The sequence below is a fragment of the Gavia stellata genome, chromosome 14 (genome assembly GCF_030936135.1).
Source record: "Gavia stellata isolate bGavSte3 chromosome 14, bGavSte3.hap2, whole genome shotgun sequence".
Lineage (NCBI taxonomy): Eukaryota > Metazoa > Chordata > Aves > Gaviiformes > Gaviidae > Gavia > Gavia stellata.
In genome coordinates, this window is record NC_082607.1 from 22576747 (window position 1) to 22602697 (window position 25951).

The following is a 25951-nucleotide window of genomic DNA, read 5'->3' on the forward strand; positions in this document are numbered from 1 at the left end:
GGAACAGTCATAAACTGTACTGAAGTACTAAAGGACTTTTTTTTCCCCCCTTCTCAGAAACAAAGGCTTGACATGTTGCTGCTTTATTAAGCCTATCGTGAATGTGCCTGCTTGGATGACTATAATTATAGGAATTTAGTAGGGTCTTTTGTTTTGTTGTATAAGCTAAAAAATAGGGAGCTGGAGGAAATGGAAAGTAAACGACCACTGGACCCAAAAAAGTTTTCCAGGAACTACATGAGAGAGTGTGAAGAATTACTGTTTGCAGAAACACACATTCTGGACAGGGTTAACAGTGCTGGACAGGCATTAAGCAAAGAGCATCCACCAAGAAACAGGGCTACAAGGAAGATGCCTGGGAACCTCATTATATCCCATAGCCTCTTCAGTGGCACAGCTCAATGTGAGCTCAGGGGAAGGCATGGCTCCCAGAATCAGACCCAGACCACCGTGTCCTGGCCTCTAACACACCTAGAGCGCCATTTTCCCGGCAATGCCCTCCAGAGTCATCTTTGACTCCCACCAAGTAACATCCTTCCGGTGCTCAGTGAGCCAAGAACAAACCTACCGAACCCATGCTGGGTGAAGGTGGAGGCTGGACTGAATTTTGCCTTTAGAAGAGCTCCACTGACTGCTGTGCAAATCTCAGCTTGGAGGTGTACTCTGGGGGCTGTGCATCTCAGGCCAGGGCAGAATCTGCTTGCGAAGGCAGTAATCCGGCTCTGCTGTGGACACACTCTATCATATATACGTGTTCACACAGGGTACCATATCAGAGGAAGGTCAGCATTCACGCTTGCAGCATGAAAGGAAGCCAGTAAAACAAGCACTGGCAGCACTGTGAACAAGGCGGATTTACTCCACAGCGTCGACTGAATTACTGCAGGTCCTCAACAGGAGACCTCAATGCCATGTCCTGCATTCCCCCAAACACAACCAAGGAAGGCAACACCCCAGAGCAGAACGGGGATACCACCTTCCAAAAAACATACCAACCACAGAAGCAGCTTCCAGTGCCTCACCATTAATTCATTTAGTGCAGTCACGACCTCAGCTATGTGATGCAGTCCTGACATCAGCCATGAGAACAGCAGAGGCTATGGCAGACAGTCCTGACTGTCAGGGAAAGGCAGATTCGTGACATGAACAGAAGCTTGGTTTCACTCATTTTTGTTTTCCTGCAAACTGCACAATTCCATAATGGACACAGATTTTCCCAGATGAGCCCCGAAACTCAAAAGCTGGCTCCTGTCCCAATTTCAGCATAATCATCATGTACAGACAGGGAACGTCTGCCTGCACAGGTATAAAAGCTAATAGCTATTACAGAATAGAACAGCTTCCTGAGCTGTATTTCTTCCTTGCCAATTTAGGCAGCGGAGAGCAAATAACGGCTTGTCACTGCTGTATTTTCTCTGCATTGGGAGCAGGCCTGGGAATCCCACAAGGAATGTGTGGGTCTGATTCTGTGATGAGTGTCTGTTTTGGATCAGCAACCAGCAAGGTACCTTGGTGCCCTGTGTGCACACTGCTCCTCCAGACAACCCTCTGCATCTATTAGCAGCATCTGCTGCTAATAAACAAGGAGAAGCCAAGCTACCAGCTCACTGCTATTTTTGGATTAGAAGCCTGTTTTGAAAGCAAAGGAAGTTTCCAGCTTTCACAAAGGCCTTTAACCTTCTTTATGTGGGAAACTACCTGCTGCGTATTCCCACCAGGCATATACTCATGTACAGATTCTTTAAATTACCTGAAATGCTATTAGCTTAATTTCCAAATCCAAAGCTAAAGCACGCTGCCAGAAGAGAGAAAACAGGTTATAAATTAACTTTAGCCACAAGTATAACATACAGCCAACTCTATGATGCTGAGCTGGTGAGAGGCAGATGAGCCATCAGTTGTTCATGCAGAAGAGCACTGAGCAGCGAAGGAAGATCCCTTTTCCCATGCCACTGGAAGCTGTTGGAGCTAAGCCACACACTCTCAAGATCTGGGCAAGGAGCATTCGCGCAGTCCATGCCACGAAAGTCCTGTAGAAGCAATGAGCTCAGAAACAAAGCAATGCTAAGGGTCAAAAAAATGCGACATCTTATGTTTTTACAGACAGATTTGCAAGAAAACAATGAGCTCTCTTTCCACTGCAAGATATCGCATAGCATAACCCCAAAATAAGCACTTCTGCCGCAATCCTCAGGGTCAAAAAAAATTCATTGTAGATTTAAGTTGAAGGAAGGCAGTGGGATTATTCCTGTGATGAATACAGCACCTTGTCTTGTACTGCAACTAGCCCTGACACTTTTCTCTGACTAATACATGTAATAGATATAAGTGGGCCTCAAGCAAAACCACAGATCCTTAGTAACTCTTTGCTTCAAAATCGAGATCTCAGTTTGGTTTCTCAAGCCCTTTATTAGCGCTGGGTGTTCCCAGCAGAATTCTGCCAGCACTCAAATCTCTGCATGTGGATCTGAAGGCATGAAGGGTTTTGAAGCCTGGATTAAGTCACAGATCACCTAAAAGTCATAGATTCATCACATGCTAGTTTTTAATTCCTTAATATCAAGTGCCAGCAGTCTGCACGCACCCAACGTGAGCAAAACTGGAGGCAGAGGAGCACAGGACTGAGACACATGAGCCAAATGCAACACAAAAGCTCCAGCTCAAAGGCCAGTTTAAAGAAAGAACCCAAAACAACCATGTTCCTTTTTTTTCTATTCAAAACAAAGATGCAATTTTTCCATCAGTGTTATAATTTGGGGGTAGGTGGTGAGGACTGACTCAGGGCTTGTGAATGCTTCGGGCTAGCAGTGCCGCAGGGATGGGGGAAACCGCCATCGAATGTCCGTTCTTCTCAACCCTGGAGAAAATCACTGCAACCAGAGAACCAAACGGCTGCAATAGCAGCAAGGGACCAACCTAGAGGGGTTCCCCAGTGACATTTTGCTGCTTCCCCCCCACCCCCCAAGCCCAAATTCTCTTGCCTGCTCCAATATCCCCCTTGGCTGTCCTCCCTCCTCCCCATGTCTTTTCCACACTGTGTACAATCCGGAGCCCTGAATATTCACCCTATTCCAAAACTATCCCGGCTCCGATGAGGGAATGAAACATGCGTCACACTATCTGCACATCAAAGACCTTGCAGCCACAGCATCTGCAGGGATGGGAAAGGGAAGGAGCAGAACAGAGGTGATGGTAGGGACTGATTTTGCATGGGGGGGGCTCCCCATTGAGATTTTTGTGAGTGTATTTAAAGATCTGGGAGGCTGCAGTTCCTCTGAGCTTTCATAATTCCTGCTCAGCACAAACCCGGCTTCACCGACCCTCCTCCCTCCCCTTGCAACGCTTCTCAGTATCCAAACAAAGTGTCAGCTAGAGACTGATGTCAGACCGAAATCCGCTGGCAGAAAATTGTTGTTTTCACATTTTTGTTTTTCCACTTAAGTCTGCATTATCCACAGTGACGTGCATATTCAGATAGCTCAGATAACAGAAACCAGTGTCACCAGTACATGCTAAAAGGAGGCTGTCAGAAAAGAGAAGCCAATCTCTTTCCAACGCGTTGGATGCTCAAGTCTTTTTTGCTTTTCCTGAATAGCCAAGTCCCTTTTTTCCTCCCTGTTTCCCCTTCTTTGATATAATTACCAAAAAAATATATTGGTCTTCAGATACTAATTTCACCCACAGACCCTCTCAGGCTGAACACATCCTTGCAGTCACTTAAGCACTTTATGCACCACCCCCAGAAAAGGCGCTGGAGTTGCCTCTTTCCTGATCCTGGTGAAAACCTCCCCAAAGCTCAGCACTGCCAGAGGAGTGCAGCTTTTAGTTTAATTTTGTCCAGACCTTTACAGCTGATGGACTGCTCCATAATGGCCGTGCCTGAGCAGTCAGCTCAATTATAGGTGCCTAACCTTGTGGTATCCGGCCGAATCGGCTTGTAGAGCACTAACAAATTTCCAGGGAGAGAAGCACAGGGCAATAGATCACTCAAAGGTGAATTTAAGCTGCCCACTATTTAGACTCACTTTTTCTGGTTATTGTTTAGAGATCCCTTCAAAGCAGCACGTGGAGCACAGCTCAGAAATCACTGCTTTAACTATTACACCTGAGACACCAGTTGTTTGTTGGAGCTCGGCAGGTTGCCACAGCTTGAGGGCTGCCCAGCAATCCTCAACTTCACTAGAGAGAGAATGCCTGGATGACAGAGAAGGATAAAGTTTTAGGCCCTGACCTCTCTTTGAGATGATACCCTAATTCTCAAATCAGTTATCTAGTAGTCTTCCGAACACGTAAGTGAAGAATCCACTTACTTCAGGTGTACGTGAAGAAGCCCATCTTCCTTCTGTGCAAACCAGTGCAGAATTTGCAAATACTGAGATGCTGCAACTCCATGATGAACAACCAACCCCACCTCCTTTATACTTCTGCAGAAAACTATCAACCACTCATCTCAGCGGATCTGACGGCACGCGGATTTCTGCAGAAGCAGTATGGAAAGTAGGGTGCAGAGAAGTGATGGGACTACCTCTGCCCTGCCCAAGCAGCCAGCAGCACGTCTCCAGCCTCCTCATTCCACGCCAAAGCCTTCAGACCACGTCGCAGGAGTGTGCTCTCTAATTAGATGACTTACATTACTAACCAACAGTGTGAATTGTAAATGTCAGCTAGTGCGGTCTAAACCACTGTTCAGATTTCCCTTTGGGAGAATCCTCCTGCTTTAGAGATTGATATTTATTTTTTAATGAACACACGACCATGGGTACTCATGTGGATACAGGAACAGATCAGAGAAGGAGGGTGCACACACCTTAATCATCACTTCAATCTGGTTTCTAATATTTTCTAGATTTTTTCCTATCCATTTCACAGCTCCAGCAAATAACCCATCAGCTGAACTCAAAAATAAATCCTAACAGCTTCAAGCTATAAATAACAGAGTCAGATATGCAGGATTCTGTGAACTCCTATTTTCACCACGCAAGGGCAAGCAAACAGGAAAGGCAAGGAGAAAGGGTGGAGTTAGAGCCATCTTTTTTTTTTTTAACAACATATTGCTGTAACACCAGATAATGCTTACATACAAATGCTGTGCAGATTGTCAGAGCCAAAGAGACACACGCGTGAGCGGCAGAATCATGGAACGCCACACATGAGTCTGTTCAGCTGCCTCTGACCAGCCCACAGCCGTGAGACAGAATGGTATGAACTCAAGGCTTACAGCAGGAAAGCCACAGCACACGTAGAGCTGTAGGAAAGCAAGCTTGACCCTGCCAGCTCCTTTCTTGCATTAGAAAGGCCCAATTTCCCCCAAACATCTTTTTCAGGGCTTGTGAAAGTGGCAATAGCAGAGAGGGGAGGAAAGAGGGGAAATTTAAAAAGAAAATCCATGCACTGCAACACTGACATGATCACCTGTCTCCGAAACCCCCAGAATTACGTGCCCCACTAAGTTTGCCAAGTCTGCAAAAATAGAGGATTACTACCTATCTACCTAAACTCTTCCCGTAATTTCTAACAGGATGGCAAATGCCATAACCCAGTGACTGCAGCCACCACACAGCCGTACCACGCCGTCCCCTCAGGAAGAGGTCATGGAAGCCCCTTGAGGATGTTTAGGTGTCCCCCTCACGGGAAAACATCTCCATGACCAATCTGGATGGACCCATTTGGACGGGTGGAATTTGGTCAACTCCGGCACCACTGAGGCATCTAGAAGAAGCGAGTTGCTAGATGCTGAGGATGCCCCCAAGGTCAGTGATGCTCAGCACCTCTCTTTGCCCAAGAGGGCTACCAGCTTTCTGTCCTGGCATCTTAGCAGTAGCTCTACGTGCTCAAATACCCTGTAGGATACTGTAAAAAACTCAGCACCTTTCTCCCAATTCACTCCTATCCCTGCTTCTTAATAAGAGCTTGCAAACCTCATTTTTAAAATGATGGTTCTCATCATATTCAGGCATAACTATTTTTGTTTAGGGATGGAGCAAAGAAATGGTATAAATTATGCTTAAGAAAACCCCTTGGCATTTTAACAGGCATTGGAAAGAACCAATTTCAGAACAGCGTCTTATAATGGATGTCTCCATGGATACCTCTTTGTCAGCACCTCATTAGGTAAGAGCTGAGACACGTACGAGTATCTTCTCCTGCATTTCAGAAGGTACCTCAAAAACACTAATTATGCAAATCTCCATCCTCTAACTGATGGATACTTGTGAGTTCAGGTAACAAAATGAATAAGTTGAGCCTTGCTAGGAAAGGAAGGCAAGATATTTCATTTAGACTCTCTTATGATTGCTGACACTTCGACAATTACCAGAGACCGGGGAACCCTTTTAGGCCCCAAAACTGCTCTTTGGTTCCCTCTTTTAACAGCAAGAAGATAGAAAGGAAGAGACAAATGGAGAGGCAGAATTCAGAGAGCAGCACTGGGGACACCCGTGGTGTTCAAAAGAAAGCAGCAGAGTCTGCGTGGCAGAACCATCACCAGGACTAGCCAGGACCTGGGACACAGCCCCAAGGAGTTAAGATGAGCACTCTTTCTAGATACTCCACAGATTAGTGACTAATTAGTCTCCATAAGGACAAACACTTCAACTAAAACAAAAATCCAGCTCCGGTAGAAACACAGGAACCACAAAGCTAGCTTGACTTTCAGAACAGTATCAATGGCACTAGAAAGACAACGACAGCATTGAGACACCCATGTTACCTGTAAGCTAGAGAAACCTGTAAGTTAACAAAAACCTCAGAAACAAGGAGAACTGTGGGAGATGGGTCCCATTGGGACCTCCAATTTGTTCTTCCATTGCTGAGCACAGCAGAGGTTATAAACGCTGCAATCTCCTACTCCTGAAGCAGCTGGGAGCCCACTCAGATCCTAGCATGGCTTAGAGCTGCCGCAGGGAAGGGTTTTTCTCTATCCCTGAGCCACCACTGTAAGTCAGTCTAATTCACAGGAGAAATCCTTTGGACTGCTTTCAATTATGCTGATGTGCAACAGCCCCATGGGACTATCTACCTGCTGGGGATTGCTGGCGTGCTGCTTCTTGGCTGCACTGCTTTCCTTGCTTCCCAGGTGGGAGCAGAGAAACAAGGAGCTCCATAACAGGGGAAAATCTCCCACCACCAGCCAGCTGAGCATTTGAGCCCCTTCCCGTGGCACCATGACAATGCTCAGGACTGAACCTGCAGGGACGACCTCCAAGTAGAACAAAAACTTACTGAATCCTTAGGGGGATAATCCAAGATGAGAGCTGCCTATTGGAAGCAATTTTTACTGGAGACCTTCCTGTGCAGTGTTTCTATTTCAGGCATGCTACTTTGAAAGCTCAGGAAGAAAGTGGAGCCCTGCCAGGTTTCTCACATCCAGAACTCACCTGAGAATCTGCCACTGCAATGCTTTAAACAGAAATTGGGGTTCACTCTTAGAACTGGGAAGTGCGGCTAAGGCAGAAAGTTGGATCTGCGCAGCAGGTTTGTACAGGTAAAAAGTCAGAGCCTGGGAGTGCTGCTGGGTCCCAGCACAGTTCTGACTGGCACTGGCTCAGACCCAGCATAAAACTGGATTCAGACTAATAGAGGTGGCTGGGAACATCGAGAACTGTCCAGGAAGTACAAAATGACACGCAGAGATACAGTTTATTGGGAAGGGTTGCTGAGTTAGAAATAGTTACCCTCCAAGCATCATCTTGCTGGCAACTCACACTCAGACAGAGCTTGCTCACACCCTTCTCCAAAGTTCATACAAAGTCCAGCTTACGTGTCTCAAGTTAAAAATTAAAGGTCAATTCCGAGTGTCCCCATTATCCATGTCTATGATGAGGATATCGGCACTTCACCATTCCCACAGGAAAGGTGTGGCAGCCTGTATCAGGCAGATACAATGCCGGGAGACACTGCATACATGTTACATCACCAACTTCTCACAGTTTGCTCCTTGATGGCTGTTTAATCAAAATTCCTCTGCTGCTCATTTGCAAAAGCCTTCTTCAATCCCTGGGATATTCAGAGTGTTGATGGGAGAGACGCACCAACGCAGGTCAGTCTCTCTGTTTTCTCTAATCAGTCAACACCAGTCCTCTCCACCACCAAGACCACCGCGGCCGCCTGATCCACGGCCCTCCTGCCTTCCACGCCTGGCTGAAGCCATCCTCAGCTCCCACTGCACCGTCCTTTCACCCTAAGGCATGCCATCACTGGGCACAGTAATTGCAAACTCGTCTTTCTCTTCCTGCCACGTGATTTTTGACTGAGCAGTGACTGTACCCCCACTGAGCTGACCAAATATTTCTGTTTCATCTGTCACACAAACACCAGTGGATTTAATTATGCAAGAATTGGCTCCCTTGTGGCCCATCTTCATTATTAGTCCTTTACCTGAGGCTGTGTGAGCAGAAATATTTGGAGTTTTTCTAAGGACAATTACTTGTATTTCTATAGTGCCTGTCATCCCAAAGAATCCCCCAGCACTGTAAAAGCAGGGAAGCACTTTACTTATTCCTGAACCATTACTACCTCAACAGCGCAACGTGGCAGCTCTTTAATGCACGCAGTGATCTGGCCATGAAAGGAGGAAAGTTTCCCCAACCTGTGACAAGAAGGTAAAAGAAAAAAACTTTACACAGCAAGTTTCTCAGCACTGAGACCTTTAGCACAGTCCTACCAAATCAGTCAGTCCCTTCGGGACACTGCCACGCAGACACAGGGGCGGCTCTTCAGATGCACAGAAAGTACAGAAGCTTTCGTGCTCTGATCGTGTTGAAAACAGATTTTTTTGGTTAGACCTTCAGGCTGGAGACAGTGCTGCGAGACACAGATAATGCGTTGAGTCAGGTACCCTAAAGTAAACATCAACGTCCCGCAGCTTGCGGAGAGCTCAGAGGAGGTTCAGGCACTCCTCAAACACAGGAAGGAAACGGTGCAATTTAGAGAGAGCATGAGAACAGTTCAAAGTCTCAAATGCCACTAATTTTTTAAAGGGCAGATTTATGCAAACCTGAAGTTTGAGCATTTTTTTCTCCAACTGTTTTCTCTAGGAAACCCTCTCATAGAACAAAGCTTTGTTGTGTGTAAGAAAGAAGAAACATCCACTCCTGACAAAAACCTTCCCTACATAAGAGAAATTCACTCAAAACTTGCTGGCTCTCACCTCCACTCCACACTCCCAGGAGTAGCAAGCCAGGGCTTCCAGCTACCAGCCAAGCACCATTAAACTGTGATTTCCTGAAGATTTGAACAGAACAATTATTATGCTCACGATAGGTGTGGTAGCAATTTTCACCTAAACATCTCCTTTGCAGCAAATGTGAAGAAAGTCATTGGCTACGGTTAACCGAAGCTGGGTTCTCGATATTGAATACGACATTAGAAAGTTTGGCAGCTGAATAAAAAGGATTGTAACCTATACAGAGGTCAGGGAGTCAAGAGCAGTTAATTCATTTCTACCACAGCCGTCCCCCATGACCCGGAGGAAACCATACGGCTTTTCCAAGTTTCATTTGCCTATTCAGCTGCACATGAACAATAGCTCAGAGTCATCGTGGTGATCGGAGGAAAGCACTCTGATAGCAGATGTGCCAGCTACCCTTCCCTGTATACTTCTGTGATATGACAACCTTTTTGTCAGAGGACTTCTTTTTATTCTTCATGAATTTCCTCAATAACTACAGCTTTCAGAATACATTTTAAGACAAAGACATGCTTGAATATTAATGCTATGGAAAAATAATGGGAGTTGAAAGTATGTCCTTGATCATGTCTAGACAGAACCAGATATAATGGATTTCTAGCATCTAGGTAGTAGATATAAATAGATTAATATTACTCAAAGACCTGGAACATCTCTATGCATTATCCAGAGAGGAGCGATCCTATAGCACAAGCCCTTACCGAGTATCTATTGTCTAATGAAGAGCGCACCATTCAGCTCCTGAATCGCTACCTGCAAAGTACCTGGAGGAAAATGGTCAAGGGGTGCTGGGCAGTTGCTCAGAGTCCCCTCACCAATCTCTTCTCTTCTGGTAAAGGGTATGATAAATGCCATCAGAACCAATCTCAAAACCAGAGCTCAGTAAAGTTTAAAGATCAGGAAAGTGCATCCAAAGACTGCAGACAAAGTGCCCTACCAACCTCTGAGTTCAGATAGGAATGTCAGTGTTCAAGTCAAACAACTGGCCAAGAAAACATCAATGGCAGACGCGAGGTCAGACCCAGGTCTGAACTCCATGACTGTGTTTCAGAAGCCTCAAAGACAGGAGATGAATTCCCAACTCTGAGCTCCTAAGAAACTCATACTCCCATCCTGTCACAGCCAGTGGCCCAGAAAAGGCATGAACTGAATTCCTCTATCACCTTACACAGTCACCGCAGAGGCTGTTGGGATCAGATGCCCAGGCCCCTCTGACTGTTCGCCGTAGGTCCACTGACAGCACAGTGCCAAACAGGGATTTGGCCCCAGGGGCATCTAAACCAGTAAGGGCAGGGACAGCATCAAAACTTTGTCTGATGGCTGTTTCTTGTGCTCTTTCGCAAATGGGTATACTTCCAATTGCAAAACTCATCAGCACAGTGTGACCATAATGTTATCCCTGCAGACTATCCCTACTTCTTCCTTTTGGAAGGGACAATGTGACTCCCATGAATGTGCCCCAAATTTCTCCTGCATCCACTCCTCACCAGCAGTTAGCTGTGATCCTTGGCAGCCTTGCATCAAGCCCACTATGCTAAGCCTCTAATTTCTTCTTTCATTGAGAAAAAGCCACCCTCAGGAGCTGGAATACTTTTTTTGGGGAGGTTTAGCAGGCTTTGAGCTACGGGCCAAAGCAGCACGTGCTTCCCACCAAGGCTCGAGTCTTGGTACCGTTGAGTACCCCAAATGTTAACATCTGCAGTAGCAAACGGGGAATCTCACACAGACCTAGCTGTTGAGGAGCAGAAACGTGCGGGAGTCCAGGATCCCTGCCTGGGTTTCAAACAAGCCCTTATGTCCATTGCTTATGTCCACAAATTTGTTCCCCCAAGGGTAGAACAAAAAAGCTTATTTGGACCCAGAGCTGGTTTGGCGAAAGCACCAGGGCGCACAAGAAGCATTCACACTCAGCCAGGAGTTCAACAACGTGAAGACCTTTGTCAAGAAAGGGGAACAAATGAAAGGGGGGTGGGGGGAGACTAGGAGTGGGTTCATCTATGAGTTCAGGCTGTTTTAGGTGTAAGCCTGGGGGAATTAACTTTAACACTCCATTTCAGCTTCTTTTTCCCTTTCTCTTTTGCACAAACTTGCATCTCTCTCCTGTCAGACTTTGATGGCTTTATGTAACTGTTTAAAAATTGAACAGGCTTCTTAACTTAGGTTTAACAGAACACACTTTTTTGCCTTTCTCTCTCTCGAATGCACACTGAGAATAAAGATTTCCTGAGAAAACAAGACCTCTTCCATCCTCTGACATCAGCCACTGTAGTACACAAAGCCACGTCCTTGAGGACTGTATTTTTTGTACATTCTGTTCCAGTACGAGCTGATGCATCTGCAGCCCCAGTGGGCTTTACAACTGGTAGCTGGAAAGAAAGACTCATGCAGGAGAAAATACACAGGTTAACCACCGCAGCAGCACCCATGGTGCAACACTTCAACAGGAGGGAGAATCCTAGAAAGCAGTAACGATGAAAGAAACCCAAAAACCTTGGCAGTGAGGTATGGCAGCAAAAGCCCCGAGTGGCAGGCAGGGGTTTGCCCCAAATTATGGCCTGAGAAACAGTCTGTGACCTGCTGCTATCATGAGAATAATTTTTCTTTCTTTTTTTTTTAAATACAAGCTGCTCGGTGTGACTACATGAAAAAGCTTAAGAGACTCCCTCAAGGCTCAAAAAACAGAGGCAAATAACCCCGCCATTTTCTGTGTGTTTGTATTTCTTAATTACATTGGTTTCTAAGCCAGAACAGTATTTGTTGATGCTTCAGGTTGGCAGTAATGGTGGAAGAGGCTTTCAGAAAACCCAGTAAAAATATTCAACAGCAAGATTTGCAATTAAAGCCCCTCTCTTCTTTTGCTTTGCCTATTAGAAAGTGTCTGTCTGTGTTTGCATTGTGGGCTCTTTAGGGCAAACACTGCTTCTTACTGTTTGCACAAGCTCAGAACAACAGACTCTGTCCCAACCGGAGGCCACGAGCTATATTCAACAACACGCAGCACAGGCATCTCTCGCTCGAGCTGGTTTGCTCCCAGCTTGGAGCTAAACCACAGGGCTCGCGGCAGCAAGCTAGGCCTGCAAAAGGCACCAGCCGTGGACTTTGCCCAGCTCCAGTTTTGGGAGACAATGAGCAAAGTGCACCCAGTTCTGCTCCTGGTCATCACCGCACCACCCCGGGCAGCCCGGCTGTTCATCCTCTCCTCCCGGGTGCTGGGCAACTCCACAGGCCATCCTGCGGCAGCCTCTTTCTGCTCATTAACACTGAGCATCCCTGGACATGGCAACCCCAGCCAGAAAACCCAGAGTTCATGGTGCAGGCCAGCACTACTGGCCTTCCCCCAACGCAACGGTGTTGTACTTTCCCCAAGTCGCAAAAAAATCCCAAGGGACACAACTGCGCCGAGCACTGCAATCCCAGCAGCATAAAACCAAATTAAATATTTTAGAATCATAGAATCATTTAGGTTGGAAAAGACCTTTAAGATCATCAAGTCCAACAGTCAACCTAACCCTGCTAAGTCCACCACTAAACCATGTCCCTAAGTGCCTCATCCACGTGTCTTTTCAAAACCTCCAAGGATGGTTTTGATACCAAACGTCTCCTGCACCCAAAAAAGGGGATGTGATAGTCTCACAATACTGCTGCACCGTATGCTGCCCCTTCTAGGGATGGGAATGCCAAAGCACAGCAAAGCTATAAGTCTTCCAGTATCCCACACTGAGTCAGGAAGATGATATTAAAGAATAGGACAATTTACTGTGATTAGCTCTGTTTATCTCATGGCTGTATCGAAGAGCTAACCCCTTCCTGCCCACACCACCCTGGCAAGACCACAAATGAGCTATTAAAAAGACTGGCAGTCATGAGCACTGTGTTTTTTTCTCCTCTACCGCTTTTGCCTGCCACATCCTCACACCACGTTTCGCTTGTCCCCAGCCTGATGCTGTCCCTGGAAGGGGTACCCTAGACACCCACGTAACCCCACGTGCTGCTGGTTACGGGGTGTTGTATCCATGCATCCCAAGTCAGTTAGTTCTTGGTGCATGTGGACAGTCATACTGGTGTGTCAGCGTCCCACAGTGGGCAGGAACCTGCTTGGCGGGCGCAGGCCAGCCCACGGGCCGTACGTGGTACAGGTTGGCTTTAGGGACTGTCTAGACGCAGAACAGAAAGAAAGTCCAAAGTATAGACCTAAGGTTTGCACTGCAAGTGGGACCTTAGAGTCTAAAAGCTGGATGGAAGAGCCACTAAACTAAGGGTCCAGAAGACAGAGCAGTGTCCCAAAGAAAATCAGCACATTTTTAGAGCCCTGACCAAAAGACTGCAGCTTCACGTGGTTTTTGAATGTGGCCTGCTTATGGATCTGTGCCATGCATCCAGAGTTTAGCATGAAAGGCATGTGGATCTAACCAGACAGCAGAAGCGTCATGAGCGAAAGAACGCCTAATGCAGATTTGCAGAACAGTGCCACATGTTGCAGCCACATCAGGCAAAAAGCAAATAATGAAATAATCATTGGAAGAAGATCCTGACCCTTCTTCAGAGGCTGCAGAGGCGTCGCTGCTGGCACAAGAGCCATGGCTCTACGGCACAAGCAGAGGGGCTGACAGTGTGCGAAGGGAGTACATATTCCCCGGACGGCCCAGGGCTCATCCTTGCAAGGACGCTGCTCCCCAGCATGTCGCAGGCAGCTGTAAAATGGAGCACGACATCTGCCTGCCTGACTAGAGCTTAAAATTGCACAAAGCCTGCCCCCAAACCAGGCTGAACTGCTCTCAACCACCCCCATTTCCTTACCCTTTCTGTACAAAGCCACGAGGGATCACTGCCCACCCTCGCTGCTCCCGCAGAGGCCGTCGCACCATGTTCCGTGCCACAGAGACGACCTGAACCTGCACCAGCCTATATGCGGCACATTATATAAGCTATATGGGAGGCAACTCCTTTCGCACCACCACCAGTTACCTGGTTAACCCCAAAATCGCAGCAGACCCACAGCTGCCTACAACAGTGCCGCTCAGCTCAATTGCTCAGTGTCAAGCAAGAGTTATCCACCGCCAAACTTCTGACCTACTTCTGTGTTGTGTTTCTCCCCCTCCCTGCTCCTGCCCTCAGTCCCCAATTAAATCTGTGTGAGATTTCCTCAATTATCCTCTTCCTGCTAATAGATGTGGAAAGAGGATGCCATAACAATGTATTCCCCTGGCAATGGTTCAAAATAAAGCTCAGAATCGATGTTGAAGAGTGCAGGATGTAGGAATATTTTAATTAAACATAAATGTATAGAAACAAGCAGTTACATTAAAGAAAGCTGATCTTTTGCTGTCACCACAATACTTAACCTCTCAGCCATGCAGTGAGAATCCTAGTGCTCTTATTTAATTGCCAGGCAAATAAATCAGCGCTAATCTCCCCTTTCTGTGTAGCTGTGCATGCTGATGTTCAGCTGAGGTCAGCTCCTTCAGAACACGGCAATACTCAACTGGCATAACCTAAACAGCAACATGCATGGGAATCCTGTTTGGAAAACACTGAAGTTTGGAAAGGCAAAGCATCCTAATGTTTGAAACAGACACATACATATAACAAAACGGGGTGGGGGGGACACCTAATCAATTAAAATCTGTGTTAGGAAATTTTTCCAGGAGAAAAAGTTTATATATACCTTTGCAAAGAGGAAGAGCAGGAACAGCAAACTCCTATTTGAACACATTAAGTAAGATATTCTGATAGGCACTCACAATTCTGGATGAATACAGAGATAATTTGAACAACATTTCTAATTGAGACAAAAACCAAAAAACATCTATGAGGAATAGGTAATGAACAGTGCCTGGGAATCGCTTTGCCCATTACAGAAGACATCAAGCCTTTGTTCAACTTTATAGGCCCCCTTCGACTCATCCCAGAAAAGTATTGTGAGATTAGAAATTGCAAGTCTTCATAAAAAGGAGGCTTTAATCCAATGGAAACTATATCTGCACACCTACAAGCTGCATTTTCCATACCTGGGTTGCTACTTTATCTCCTCTATTTACCCAAAACTGTATCTTGGGCCAGAAACGCCATATGATCACCTAACAGCTAGATAACAAACTGCAATTAAACACATCACTGCAAAGGGAGCTCAGTGTAGCAATGTTACAGAAGAAAGAAAAAAGTTTATTTTAAGCCTGGTGGAGAGTAAGATGCAGTATATTAAAGGAAGCCAGACCACATCCCTGCTGCAAGGACCCAGTAAATTTAACAGGCAGCATGTCCACAAGCACACAACAAATGCAAATAGCTAGTAAGGTGATCTCAAAATTATTTAGGGCACTGCAGTGCTGGATGGGGCCAAAACGAAAACAGATGAAGACTTAAGCCAAGGAAACATCTCTGCAATGAGATGTGAAACCATCTCCCACAGCAAGGAATCAACGGGCTATCTAAGAATCACACGAGACTGCAGAAATGGACAGGCTTTCGCTGCGCTAGAGATGGACTGAGTAGAGGAAGAAAAGGAAAGAAAACTTTTTTTTAAGTGTTCTCCAGTATTTCTTCATGGTCTGTGTGGGACCTGGATGTTAAAAATTATTAACACCCCTGGGAATAGAGTGCCATCTCTCAAAACCCTAGTCCCCTTTTTGTACAGGAAAGGCAGTAACTCCTATCCCACTGAAATTATAAGCAGCAATACTCCACTCGTCTCTGGAAAACAGACTTTCTCTAAATATCTCCTGAGAGGCTCTAAACAAAAAGCTGCAGCTTCCCCTCTTGCCTCCCTCCCATCGCTGTTTGCTGTATGTACACCAAAGGCCTTCGTTTCCACCTTAATGCACATGCACTGCAGCTATTTTTGGCCAAGAGTGACGTGGCTTTGTTTGCATAACTGCGTTCCCACCTCATGATCTGCTGCTCTAATAGTTTGCAAAATAATAGCTGGAAAATGTCCGATTCTTTAAGAAGTGCCTGTAAAGTTCCATTTGCCTTTATCTTAAGGCAAAAAAAAAAAAAGAAAAAAGGAGGAAAAAAGTCTTTCTGCAGAAGCACTTATCAAATGCTTCAGCAAGACATAAACCAAATTATTTTGTGATGACCTGCTGGGATGCAGGGATTTAGTTCTGCTCTGTTTTGGGTGAAAGAGCATCAAAACAGAAAAGACCAAACAAAACTCACGCAGGAGCATAACCATTTTACACAGTGGAGTTTTAAACACTACAGCCAGATCTGCTGCAGACCTGATTTGTAACAGCTCACGTCAACCCAAAATATTATCCATAGGAAATGCAAACTTATCACTGATGGTTAAAAACAAAAGCAGAGCTCAAAATAGCAGCATTTCAGATGAAGTGAATATGTCAGTTGGACGATTCTCAACTGTCAAAACTGAGCTGTAATCACAGATCTCTCTTGAGGAATATTTGATATTTGTCCAGTGTTAAAAATAAAAGTGAGATATCTTAGATGAGAAAGAGATGGCCCTAATAAAGAATGTAAGGAAATAAATAATGTGTACAAAAAGATCCAACCACCGGTCCTTCTTGTCCAGTCCCCAACTACTGGCAAAAGATGGACAAAATCCACTTCTACAACAACTTTGTCACTGCAAAATGCTGTAGAGGTGGGACTGAACATTTTCCTAATCTGCGCAGCTGACTGAGCTAGGAGAATTGACCGTTCTTGTTTTAGCCCATCCTCATTTTGAAAGTACCGGTGCTTCAGGTTCTTACTGTGCTCCCGGCCAAAGCTTTGCCCCTCAGGGTGGTGTTGCCTGAGCAAGAACTTCACATTTGGGCAGGATTATTGCTCAGTTTATACCCGAGACATCTCCCTTCACTATCTTCCTCCCTCATCCATCACCCTCATCCACCCCTGCACCCAACATTAGAAGGACTGGAGGCATTTCACTTTACATACTCACTGGCTCCAGTGAAGTCGCACAGATAGATGAATAACACGAGACCATGATCAGCTCAATCCCTTACAAACACCAGCCGCAGTAAAGAGGAGGGACAGAGGCCATGGTGGGGAATAGCACTCCCGACTCATCTCCAGGAAGAAATTTCCCACCTGCACAAATCACTGAGCTGCCAGAGATGCGAGGAGAGTCTAGAAACATCTTTCTTACCCTGCACTGAAACACCACATCCTGGGAGCTTCACTCACGGTGTTGGCTGGCCGATTGTGCTGTGCTGTATTTCAGCAGGGGAATTACGCAGCAAGCACCACACAGTGCAATTACAGGGAAAACACCTGACAGTACACTCTTCAGCAGGCTTGATGGAGACAAAATAACATACTCATTTGCAAAAGGCTGCATTAGCTTCTCAACCATTTCACGGAGTCACTGCGGAGCTGAAAGCCTCACAGTGCAGAGCCGGGGTCTGTCGTACCCCAACGACAGTGGAAGTCTCCCAGAGGTGCTCAAGCCAGCAGCGGCCCACACAGCTGAACATCTGCGAGTCAACACCCAGAAGACAAAGGCCATCTCACACGACAGCTTCTGTCAGCATCACCCTGCACAATTCCAGGAACGCAGTCATCATTGCCAAGACACCTGAGCGCATCACTGCTATGGTGAAGTCTCAGAAAACTTTAATTTACCTTTTTCTCTTTGTTTTCCTGCTTTCTAGAGGATATCACCTGTCTGTAGCCGATTTAAGTGCCCGAAAGACAACTGCAACAGGGCAGCCCTGTCACTGCTTGGCAACATGCCGCTCGCTATTCAGCTCAGTCCCTTCCCCAGCGTTATGCTGAGACTGATTTGGCCCACCCACTTCCACATCTAAACATCTCGGAGACACCAAGTACTCCTACAGCATAGCAAGTCCCCTTTGAAAGACAGTCACAAATCATTGCCTGGCTGCAGTGGGACCCGCCTGTTCCTCCAGGCAAGGCTGAACTCACCTAAAAATTTGGAAGCATGTCGAGAGACAGACAGCTGAGGAGCACCCATCATACAAAGGACAGTGGTGGAGTTATTTCTGCTTTCAGATATGTAAGTTCTTGTATGGAGAGGAGCGTAAAGAGGAATTCATTCAGTACTGACTCATCTCTCGGAGGAATCTGCTTCTCGGGCATCCCACTCCAGCTGTGCTTGACATCAGGCCTTTTCTGGCTTGCAGCAATTATTTTGCTTTCCTTTCTCTCACTTACCAAATCATACACAGCATCACTGGGGAAAAACCCTACATTTGACACCACCACACAAAGCAACAGCAGACAAGCAGAACTGCAAAAGACAACACTATGTCAGCATGCAGATTTGCAGGAAAATACATCTTGACCTGGGAAGTGACCAGTGCCCAAGCAGCTCTCCACATTCAGCATAAGTTAAATCCACTCCTGAGAGCAAGAGCAGTTCAAGGCCAGTGGCCAAAGAACCCCGAAGGTGGTCCCCAACGGCCACAGGCTTCGCGCTGCGTCCCTGACAAGGGGGTGGTTTCTCTGATGCTGGCTCACGGTGGTTCAGGCTCTGCAGCCACCCCCGCTCTTCAAAGGATGCTGCAATGCATCCTGCTGATGCAGTCTCTCTTGGTATGGTGATGGCAAACAGTATTTAATACTGGTAAGAGCAGTACTGCAACCAGCAATTATTTAATCTTTTTTCCAGCTGCACAGGAGTGCAACTGCTGACCCTATCACACCAAACGGAGCTATCAAGAAATGTGTATTCTTGTTCAGATAAGACTGATCTCTCAAGGTTTTCTGGACAACAGAATAATATATTTCCCTAGATATTAGAGACTGAAAGAGATTTATTAGGGGAATTATTCTCTATATTCTGTGCAGTCCATTAAGAGATGAAGTTTTCCGTGATTCATTGAGGAGCTCATTGCAGGCCCTATGATTTCACGAATATAATACCCAAGTTCCCTTTGCAGCTTCTCATTGTGTTAATTTTGTACTCCTCATTCTCCAAGTACAAGCACACTGTTGGGTTAATGTCCCAAGTTTAATTCAGGTATGAAAACCGCTATAATTTTTTTAGGACCAAACCATGGACGAAATTAGACCCTTTATTCCTTCCTACCTGTGGTACCAGGCAGTTGCAGCTTGTTACCCAAGCCCTACTTCAGCTTCATGATTTCAAAACAGAGCAAAATCCAGCCAAAGCAACTGCACCTTCCCTGCAAGCCCCAGATTTTCACATGCCAGTCAAAGCATCGCAGCAGTGCGGCTAGGTGCACTCTATTTGGTTTTTTACGAACGTATCCCCTCCACATTACATGAGTATCATCAGATTAGAAGAGATGGGGGAAAGGAGCAGAGGGGATGGTCCCAGATCTTCCTTCCAGGGCACCAATGGAAACAAATCAACAGCTCTGGATGCAGCATGGTATTGCACACAGCTCACAACACCACAGGAGCAGGAGGACAGCCCTCCCACCTCCACACTGCAGCTCTCCATCACAGAAGCCGAAGGGGAATTGCCCTTGGCCATGTCAGTCTGATGATGCAGTGAAGCGCTTCAGACCTCATCTCAGAGTCCAGGGAGCCACACACACGGTAACCGCCTCCCCTTCATCCCTTAATGAGTTTCTGGATGTATTCACCTAGCCAGTGACCAGTGGCTTCAGCAACACTTTTGTATGGAAGATGCATCTCAAAATCACATCTCAGCAGCTATGGAAGAGATTTTGAAGCTATGACCTGTGCTTTCGCCTTTCCCTCCCAAATTTAGCTCCTTTTCAGCTAAATACTGGTGACACTGCAGTGGCCTTGAATCACAAATGCAGCCAGAGCTTAGGAAGCACTACAAAAGCATTTGTTCCAATATTTACTCAGAGATTTTTCATGCTACACCTACCATGGACTTTAGTTTATTGAGAACATAGTGCACTGGGGAAGGGCAAACCACACAGAGTATATACTGCTGCCAAGCAAAATGTCATTAAGGTTTTAGCAATGCAACACAAATTGAGTTTACATTAAAGCTTCTTTTGTATAAACCATATCCCAGAGTGAAACACAGTGACAGAGCTGAGTAATGAGTTGAAGCAGAGCAATCAAAGTAATCAAGGTGGACCTACTGAGCAATAGGGGAAAGGATCCATTCCAAGCTGATATTTAAGATGAGGATAGAGAGCTTAATTTGAACCATGGAAGAGGTGCTTATGTACAGTCACCATTATACACGCATTTAATACCATGTAGGATGCAGTACCTACCACCTGCAGTTGCACAGAAAACACCCCAAGGTCCAATTACAGTATAAAGACCAACACGAACTGGAAACTGAGATTCTTCTTAATACAGGCTTACGCATAACCTCTAAACAGCTGAGAACCTCTTCTAAGTCTGGCACTTCAAATCTCTCTCTTGTGCTACCCAGAACAGAAACCCGCAACTCACAAAGTTCACTGTTTTGTCATTTCAAGCTTCTCCTTCCTGTAAGGATTCACGCTCACTGAAGCCCTCTCTGTCCCCAGGTGTGGTGGAGAAACACCTGTACTATGGCACTGTTGGTGCAACACCACAGAATCACAGAATCACTAAGGTCGGAAAAGACCTGTAAGATCATCACGTCCAACCATCACCCCAACCCCACCATGCCCACTAAACCATGTCCCGCAGTGCCACGGCCACACGTTCCTTGAACACCTCCAGGGATGGTGACCTCACCACCTCCCTGGGCAGCCTCTTCCAGTGCTTCACCACTCTCTCAGGAAAGACATTTTTCCTAATATCCAGTCATCAAGGCTTATGTCCCCCCAGCACTGCTCTGTACAGAAACACAGCACTCTTAAATGTTATCTCTAAGCAAGACAAAATAACCAGACCATGGTAAGTTTGTAAGTACTGCTCACTTCTGGTACTAGGAATACTAAAGTGTATTTTGCACTAATATTCATCACAGTCACCGGGGAGCGAGTTCAAAGCACAGTCCATTCATGCGAAGTGGATGCAAATGGGTTTAGGGATGACCTAGAGTTCACCGGAGACTATACAGATTCATTCAATGTTCTCCGTGCTCTGACCAGTTCATAAACTAAATCGAATTAGACTCATCAGACCTCAGGTGCTTAAAAGGCCGCCTGCTGCTGCATACCCCACTAATTCAGAGATCCTTGCTGAGCACTCTTCACACAGACATATGGGGACCATATAACTGCATTAGAGAGTTACGAGGCTCTGAGACAGGGGCCTCGGGATCTGTCAGCCTGGACTGAATTGCTACTTCCTCCTTGAAGGAGCAAGCCAATTTTTTAATTTTTTTTAACAATACTGCACAGGCCGAGTTTTTCAGAACTTGCAAAAAACATTTATAAACGCCTAAGAGTGGCTTCACAGACGAAAGCAATGGAAAAACCTACATAAAGATTTCACAGAATCACTAAGGTTGGAAAATACCTGTAAGATCATCAAGTCCAACCACCAACCCAACCCCACCATGCCCACTAAACCATGTCCTGCAGTGCCACGTCCACACGTTCCTTGAACGCCTCCAGGGATGGTGACTCCACCACCTCCCTGGGCAGCCTCTTCCAGTGCTTCACCACTCTCTCAGGGAAAGAAATTTTTCCTAATATCCAGCCTAAACCTTCCCTGGCGCAACTTGAGGCCATTTCCTCTTGTTCTATTGCTGCTCAGCAGAGCAGCGTAAGAGGTTTATCAAGATATAAAACAACCCCCCCAAAAACATACAGATCCTGATACATACCCTGCCAGCAGAAGTACCGAATGTTTAAAATGAAGGAAGAGAGATTAAAAGAGGATGCATTTTCCTGGCAGCCCTCCATATGCGCATATAAACCTCTCGTAACCAGCGCACTGATATTTAAACTAATTAGCACCAGGAAAGCCACGGGACTATGCTTTTCTCGCAGCCTATTCACATGGACAGAAGGACTAAAAAATGACTCCGATTACACTCAGCTCACGTATCAGAATGCAGCAGCCCACGACCCCTGCCACACCCCCTTCTTCCCCGAAGTAGCAAGGCAAGAGAGACATGGTGCAGGACACATTTCCAATAGGAAAAAAACCAACCCCACTAAACAAAACGCTCACTCAGCACTATGCTAGAAGATAAAAATAGAAAGCAGGAGCGCTAGTGCTGAATATCAAGCAGCATTCGCTATTCATTGCGACGCAGTGTGGGCAAGAGAGAACCCAAATCAACTTTCCCTTCGCTCTGTTCTCTTGGAGGCTGCACGGTGTTTGAATTTCCTATTCCTCGTAAACACGCCAGCAGGGAATTAGCTTTGGGGAGCTGTGGACTCGCGCATCCACCATCATTGCAATGGCAACCCCCCACCAGCCTCTCAAAATAGCTCAAGGCGTAGAGAGGAGAAAGGACAGGCTGGTTCGGTGGTTTTTTTGTGAATATTCAACACCTTTGCACAGCAGGCCTGCCTATTATTAGTATAGGGGATGTCAAAGAAGCTGGCTCTCATGCAAAGTTTCCATTCCAACTAATTAGACGGTGGCTTCCTCCAGCATATAAATTTGGGCTTTAGTCCCTTGTACAAGAGCACGCAGGACAGGAAGGGGGAAAAGGAGTAGAGAACAGGAATGTTTGCAGACATCTTTGCTAAGTTAAAGGCTAAAAATTGAATCTCTAGTCGCAGGTAAGATAGAGGGTACCAACACACACATGCCTCCACACGTTGAGAGGATGGTTCCAATTTTAGAATGGGCTCAATCTCCTTCTGGAGTACGTCCCCACAGCATTTGTCTGTGGAAAGAGGTGAGACAATTTAGACTGGACAGCCAACTAGAAGCAACAAGTCCCTTCTAAATAGCAGCAGAGGCCAGTGATTCGGGTCAGAATGAAGCCAGCCCAGGATGGGACTGTCATCTTCTGCTTCTGCCATCCAGACCATAAAACACCTCCTAGAATTGCTCTGAGGCTGGAGAAAGTGACTCTCTTCTCCCCTTCTCCATTGTCCCCAGGGATCAGCCATGTCCCAGCTGGCAGGATCTGCCTGAGGGTAAATCACAGAGGCATGATAGCTGCTGAGGGCCCCATCAGAGCTAGGGCAGCCTTTCAGGTTACTCTTTGGCATTTCAGCTGCCTGCTGCAGCAAAGCCTGCAGTTTTGGGCACCTTGAGGTCCTGTGCAAGCTGGTCTTGATTGTGCCAAACTGCTCCCATAAAAGCAAAGGCTCTTAGCGACCTAAGCACTAAAACAAAATGCTTTGCACATAAACTGTTTCAATTCAGAGCTTTCTCCAGGCTGAGAAGTATGCTTCTGAAAAAAAAAAAATACTGAAAGCTTTTAAAAGTTGTCTCAGTTTGACCCTATTTACTTTTCTCCTGCTTCTTGAAATTAGGAGAGAAAAACAAATATTGCACGGCTCTACATGTACCACCCTCTGGTGCTTCAGCTTTCTTATCCCCCACCTACGAAGTGGGAACAATAAAGCTTACCTACTCCATAGAAAATTAAAGCTTGTGCTCAGACTTGCAGACACACACTTGTTAGGACAGCTTGGGCATGACTGATAGTAGAAGAGAGCCATGAGCAGTAAGAAAAAACACAGGTTTGTGCATGCACATGTGCACTCCTAGGATGAAGATGAGATGCAGCACAGGATTAGATACTTGAGACGAGAGGAGAGGAAGAAGGAGACGAGAGGAGAGGAAGAAGGAGAGGAATGTTTTTTGCTCCGCATTTTTGCATGACGCGTAGTGATACCAACGCTCTTTTTGCACAACAACCCAGATCTCTCCAAGGACCCAGATGGCACCAATGCCACTAAGACAAGCCCGATGCTTTGTCAGCCTCCTCTTGCTCTCCCTCCACCTCACACATTCCCACTCAAGATGGAAATCAGGCACAGTTTCTGCAGCAGCCTGGCCACTGGTTTGGAAGTATAACTCACTCCCTTCCTGTGCTAGCTCTGCCACCTGACTGGCCATCAGCTGTCAATGAATGCACCTGACAAGAGATACCCAAGCCCACAAATCTTATCTCAAATTTATAAATCTTGCCAACGAAGAAATTTCTTTCTGGCAAAGAGGTGATTTACAGACTCGTAGATCTTCACCCAGCTTGGGGCAGAGGCGACAGACGAATTTTCCAGCACTGCTATTGTGAGCCACATTTATATATCCTACTCCTGCAGCACTTAACATAGTACCTCTGATTTATAAACCCCAGCACAGGTTTCACACCTGCCTGCTTGCTGTAATTCAGGCTGAGCAACAAGCTGCCTAATGGCAGTGCTGAACAAGTCTCCGAGGGCATCTTGATCAGCACCCAAAACCAGTTCTCTGTCCCTGTGATGAATGGGTCTTTCACACGCCCGTGTCTGAGCCGAACATCACACACAGGTCTCTGTGCTCATGAGAAGCTCATTTCCCCCTCCAGATCCACACCCTTCCTAGATATCGCCACTGGAGAAGCAAAGTTTCTTCTTCCCAAGCTTCAGGAGTATTTTTGGTTTACTGAAGTTTCAGTTTTCTGCTGCCTTTGTAAGGGTGCTCTAATGTCAGGCTCTATTTGCAATCAGAAACAGGTCTGGTTTTATTGAGATGACTCAGGACACAGACCACCTTGTCCATCATGCATTCAGTAGCAATACTGTGTCAAAACAGAATAGCACCTTGGTTTCCAAGCAGGGCCTGAAGCACAGCTATGAAGGCTGCAAAACATATGGTTCCTCTTAAGAGATTAAGAAAGTGTTTGGTTAATTAAGGTAGACCAAACATAGCCACGCACTGGTCAGCACCAGATCCTGAACATGGAAATGGTTTATGTGAATAACACACCTGACGATATTCCGAGGTAGGGCTTGCACACTGTACAGCAGGATACTTCATTACTGTAACAGCAACTCTGCAGTTGCCTGCCTTCATTCTGGCCCTGAGGACAAACAGCTCGATTGGATTTGGATCATTTTATCTTCCAGGAGCTTAGATGTTCAGCATGCCTATAACCAAAACAGCCTTCCTGAGTTGAAAGAAGCAGTTCATGTCTGGGAAGCAAGGCAGAACCCAAAGGGAAAGGAGAGAAAAGGAAGGGCTGAACTCTTTGTCTATCTAGCCTCTGGCTTGTACCTCAACCCACAAAAAAATCAGGAAAGAAAAAAGAAGTGATGCAAGATGGCATTCCAGAAAGTCACAAGTGACTGAAATACCAGTGGCCCATCCCTGCACGTGTTGCCTGGAAGCCAACACCCAATGCAACCTGGCTGGAGAAGTCAGTCTCACTTACTGCCAACTTACTGCTTCTGTGATGGAAAAATAGACACAGAGGCCAGGTCCTCCCTGGAAATCACATTTCAGGAAGGCAGTTCATCAGATATCAAAGGGAAAAAGAATACAATGAAGGACTGGCAAGGAAGAACAGCAACGGGGAGGGAAAGAGCCACACAGACACAACCGCAGAAGGTCAGTTCCCCCTCTTGACTCCAGCAGGGAAATTCCTGACTCCCAGATCATCCATTGTTTGTCTGCCCTAGAGGACAACAAGGGGTAAACCTCTTCTGCCCTATTCACTCAAAAACTCTCCTTGCATCACGTTAGTTGCCAGCTAGCAGATCTACCAGCTTTTGGACAATCCAGAGTCTTATATGTTGGGTACCAGTGAAACCAGACTCACAAATAATATCAATCCCAAACAAGACCATGGAATAATCAAGGTCTCCAGACTTCAAACGCATGGCACAGCATAGATGAAAAACAACCCCCCATACAATGAAGGAAACACATCAGACAAATGGTACAATTTTTGCCATGTTTTCTGAATTTTTCCCAGAGAAAGACGTGGACATCCCCAGGCCCACAACAGCTTTTACCTCCCCTGCTAGAAGCATCAGTCACAAAAAAAGG

At 46.1% G+C, this 25951-nt stretch overlaps 1 protein-coding gene across 1 annotated transcript in view; it reads right to left on the reverse strand.

The window, feature by feature from the left end:
• Window positions 1–25951, reverse strand: part of ARHGEF9 (Cdc42 guanine nucleotide exchange factor 9) — a 182380-nt gene that overhangs the window by 153052 nt on the left and 3377 nt on the right. The gene's annotated exons all lie outside the window — the stretch shown is intronic.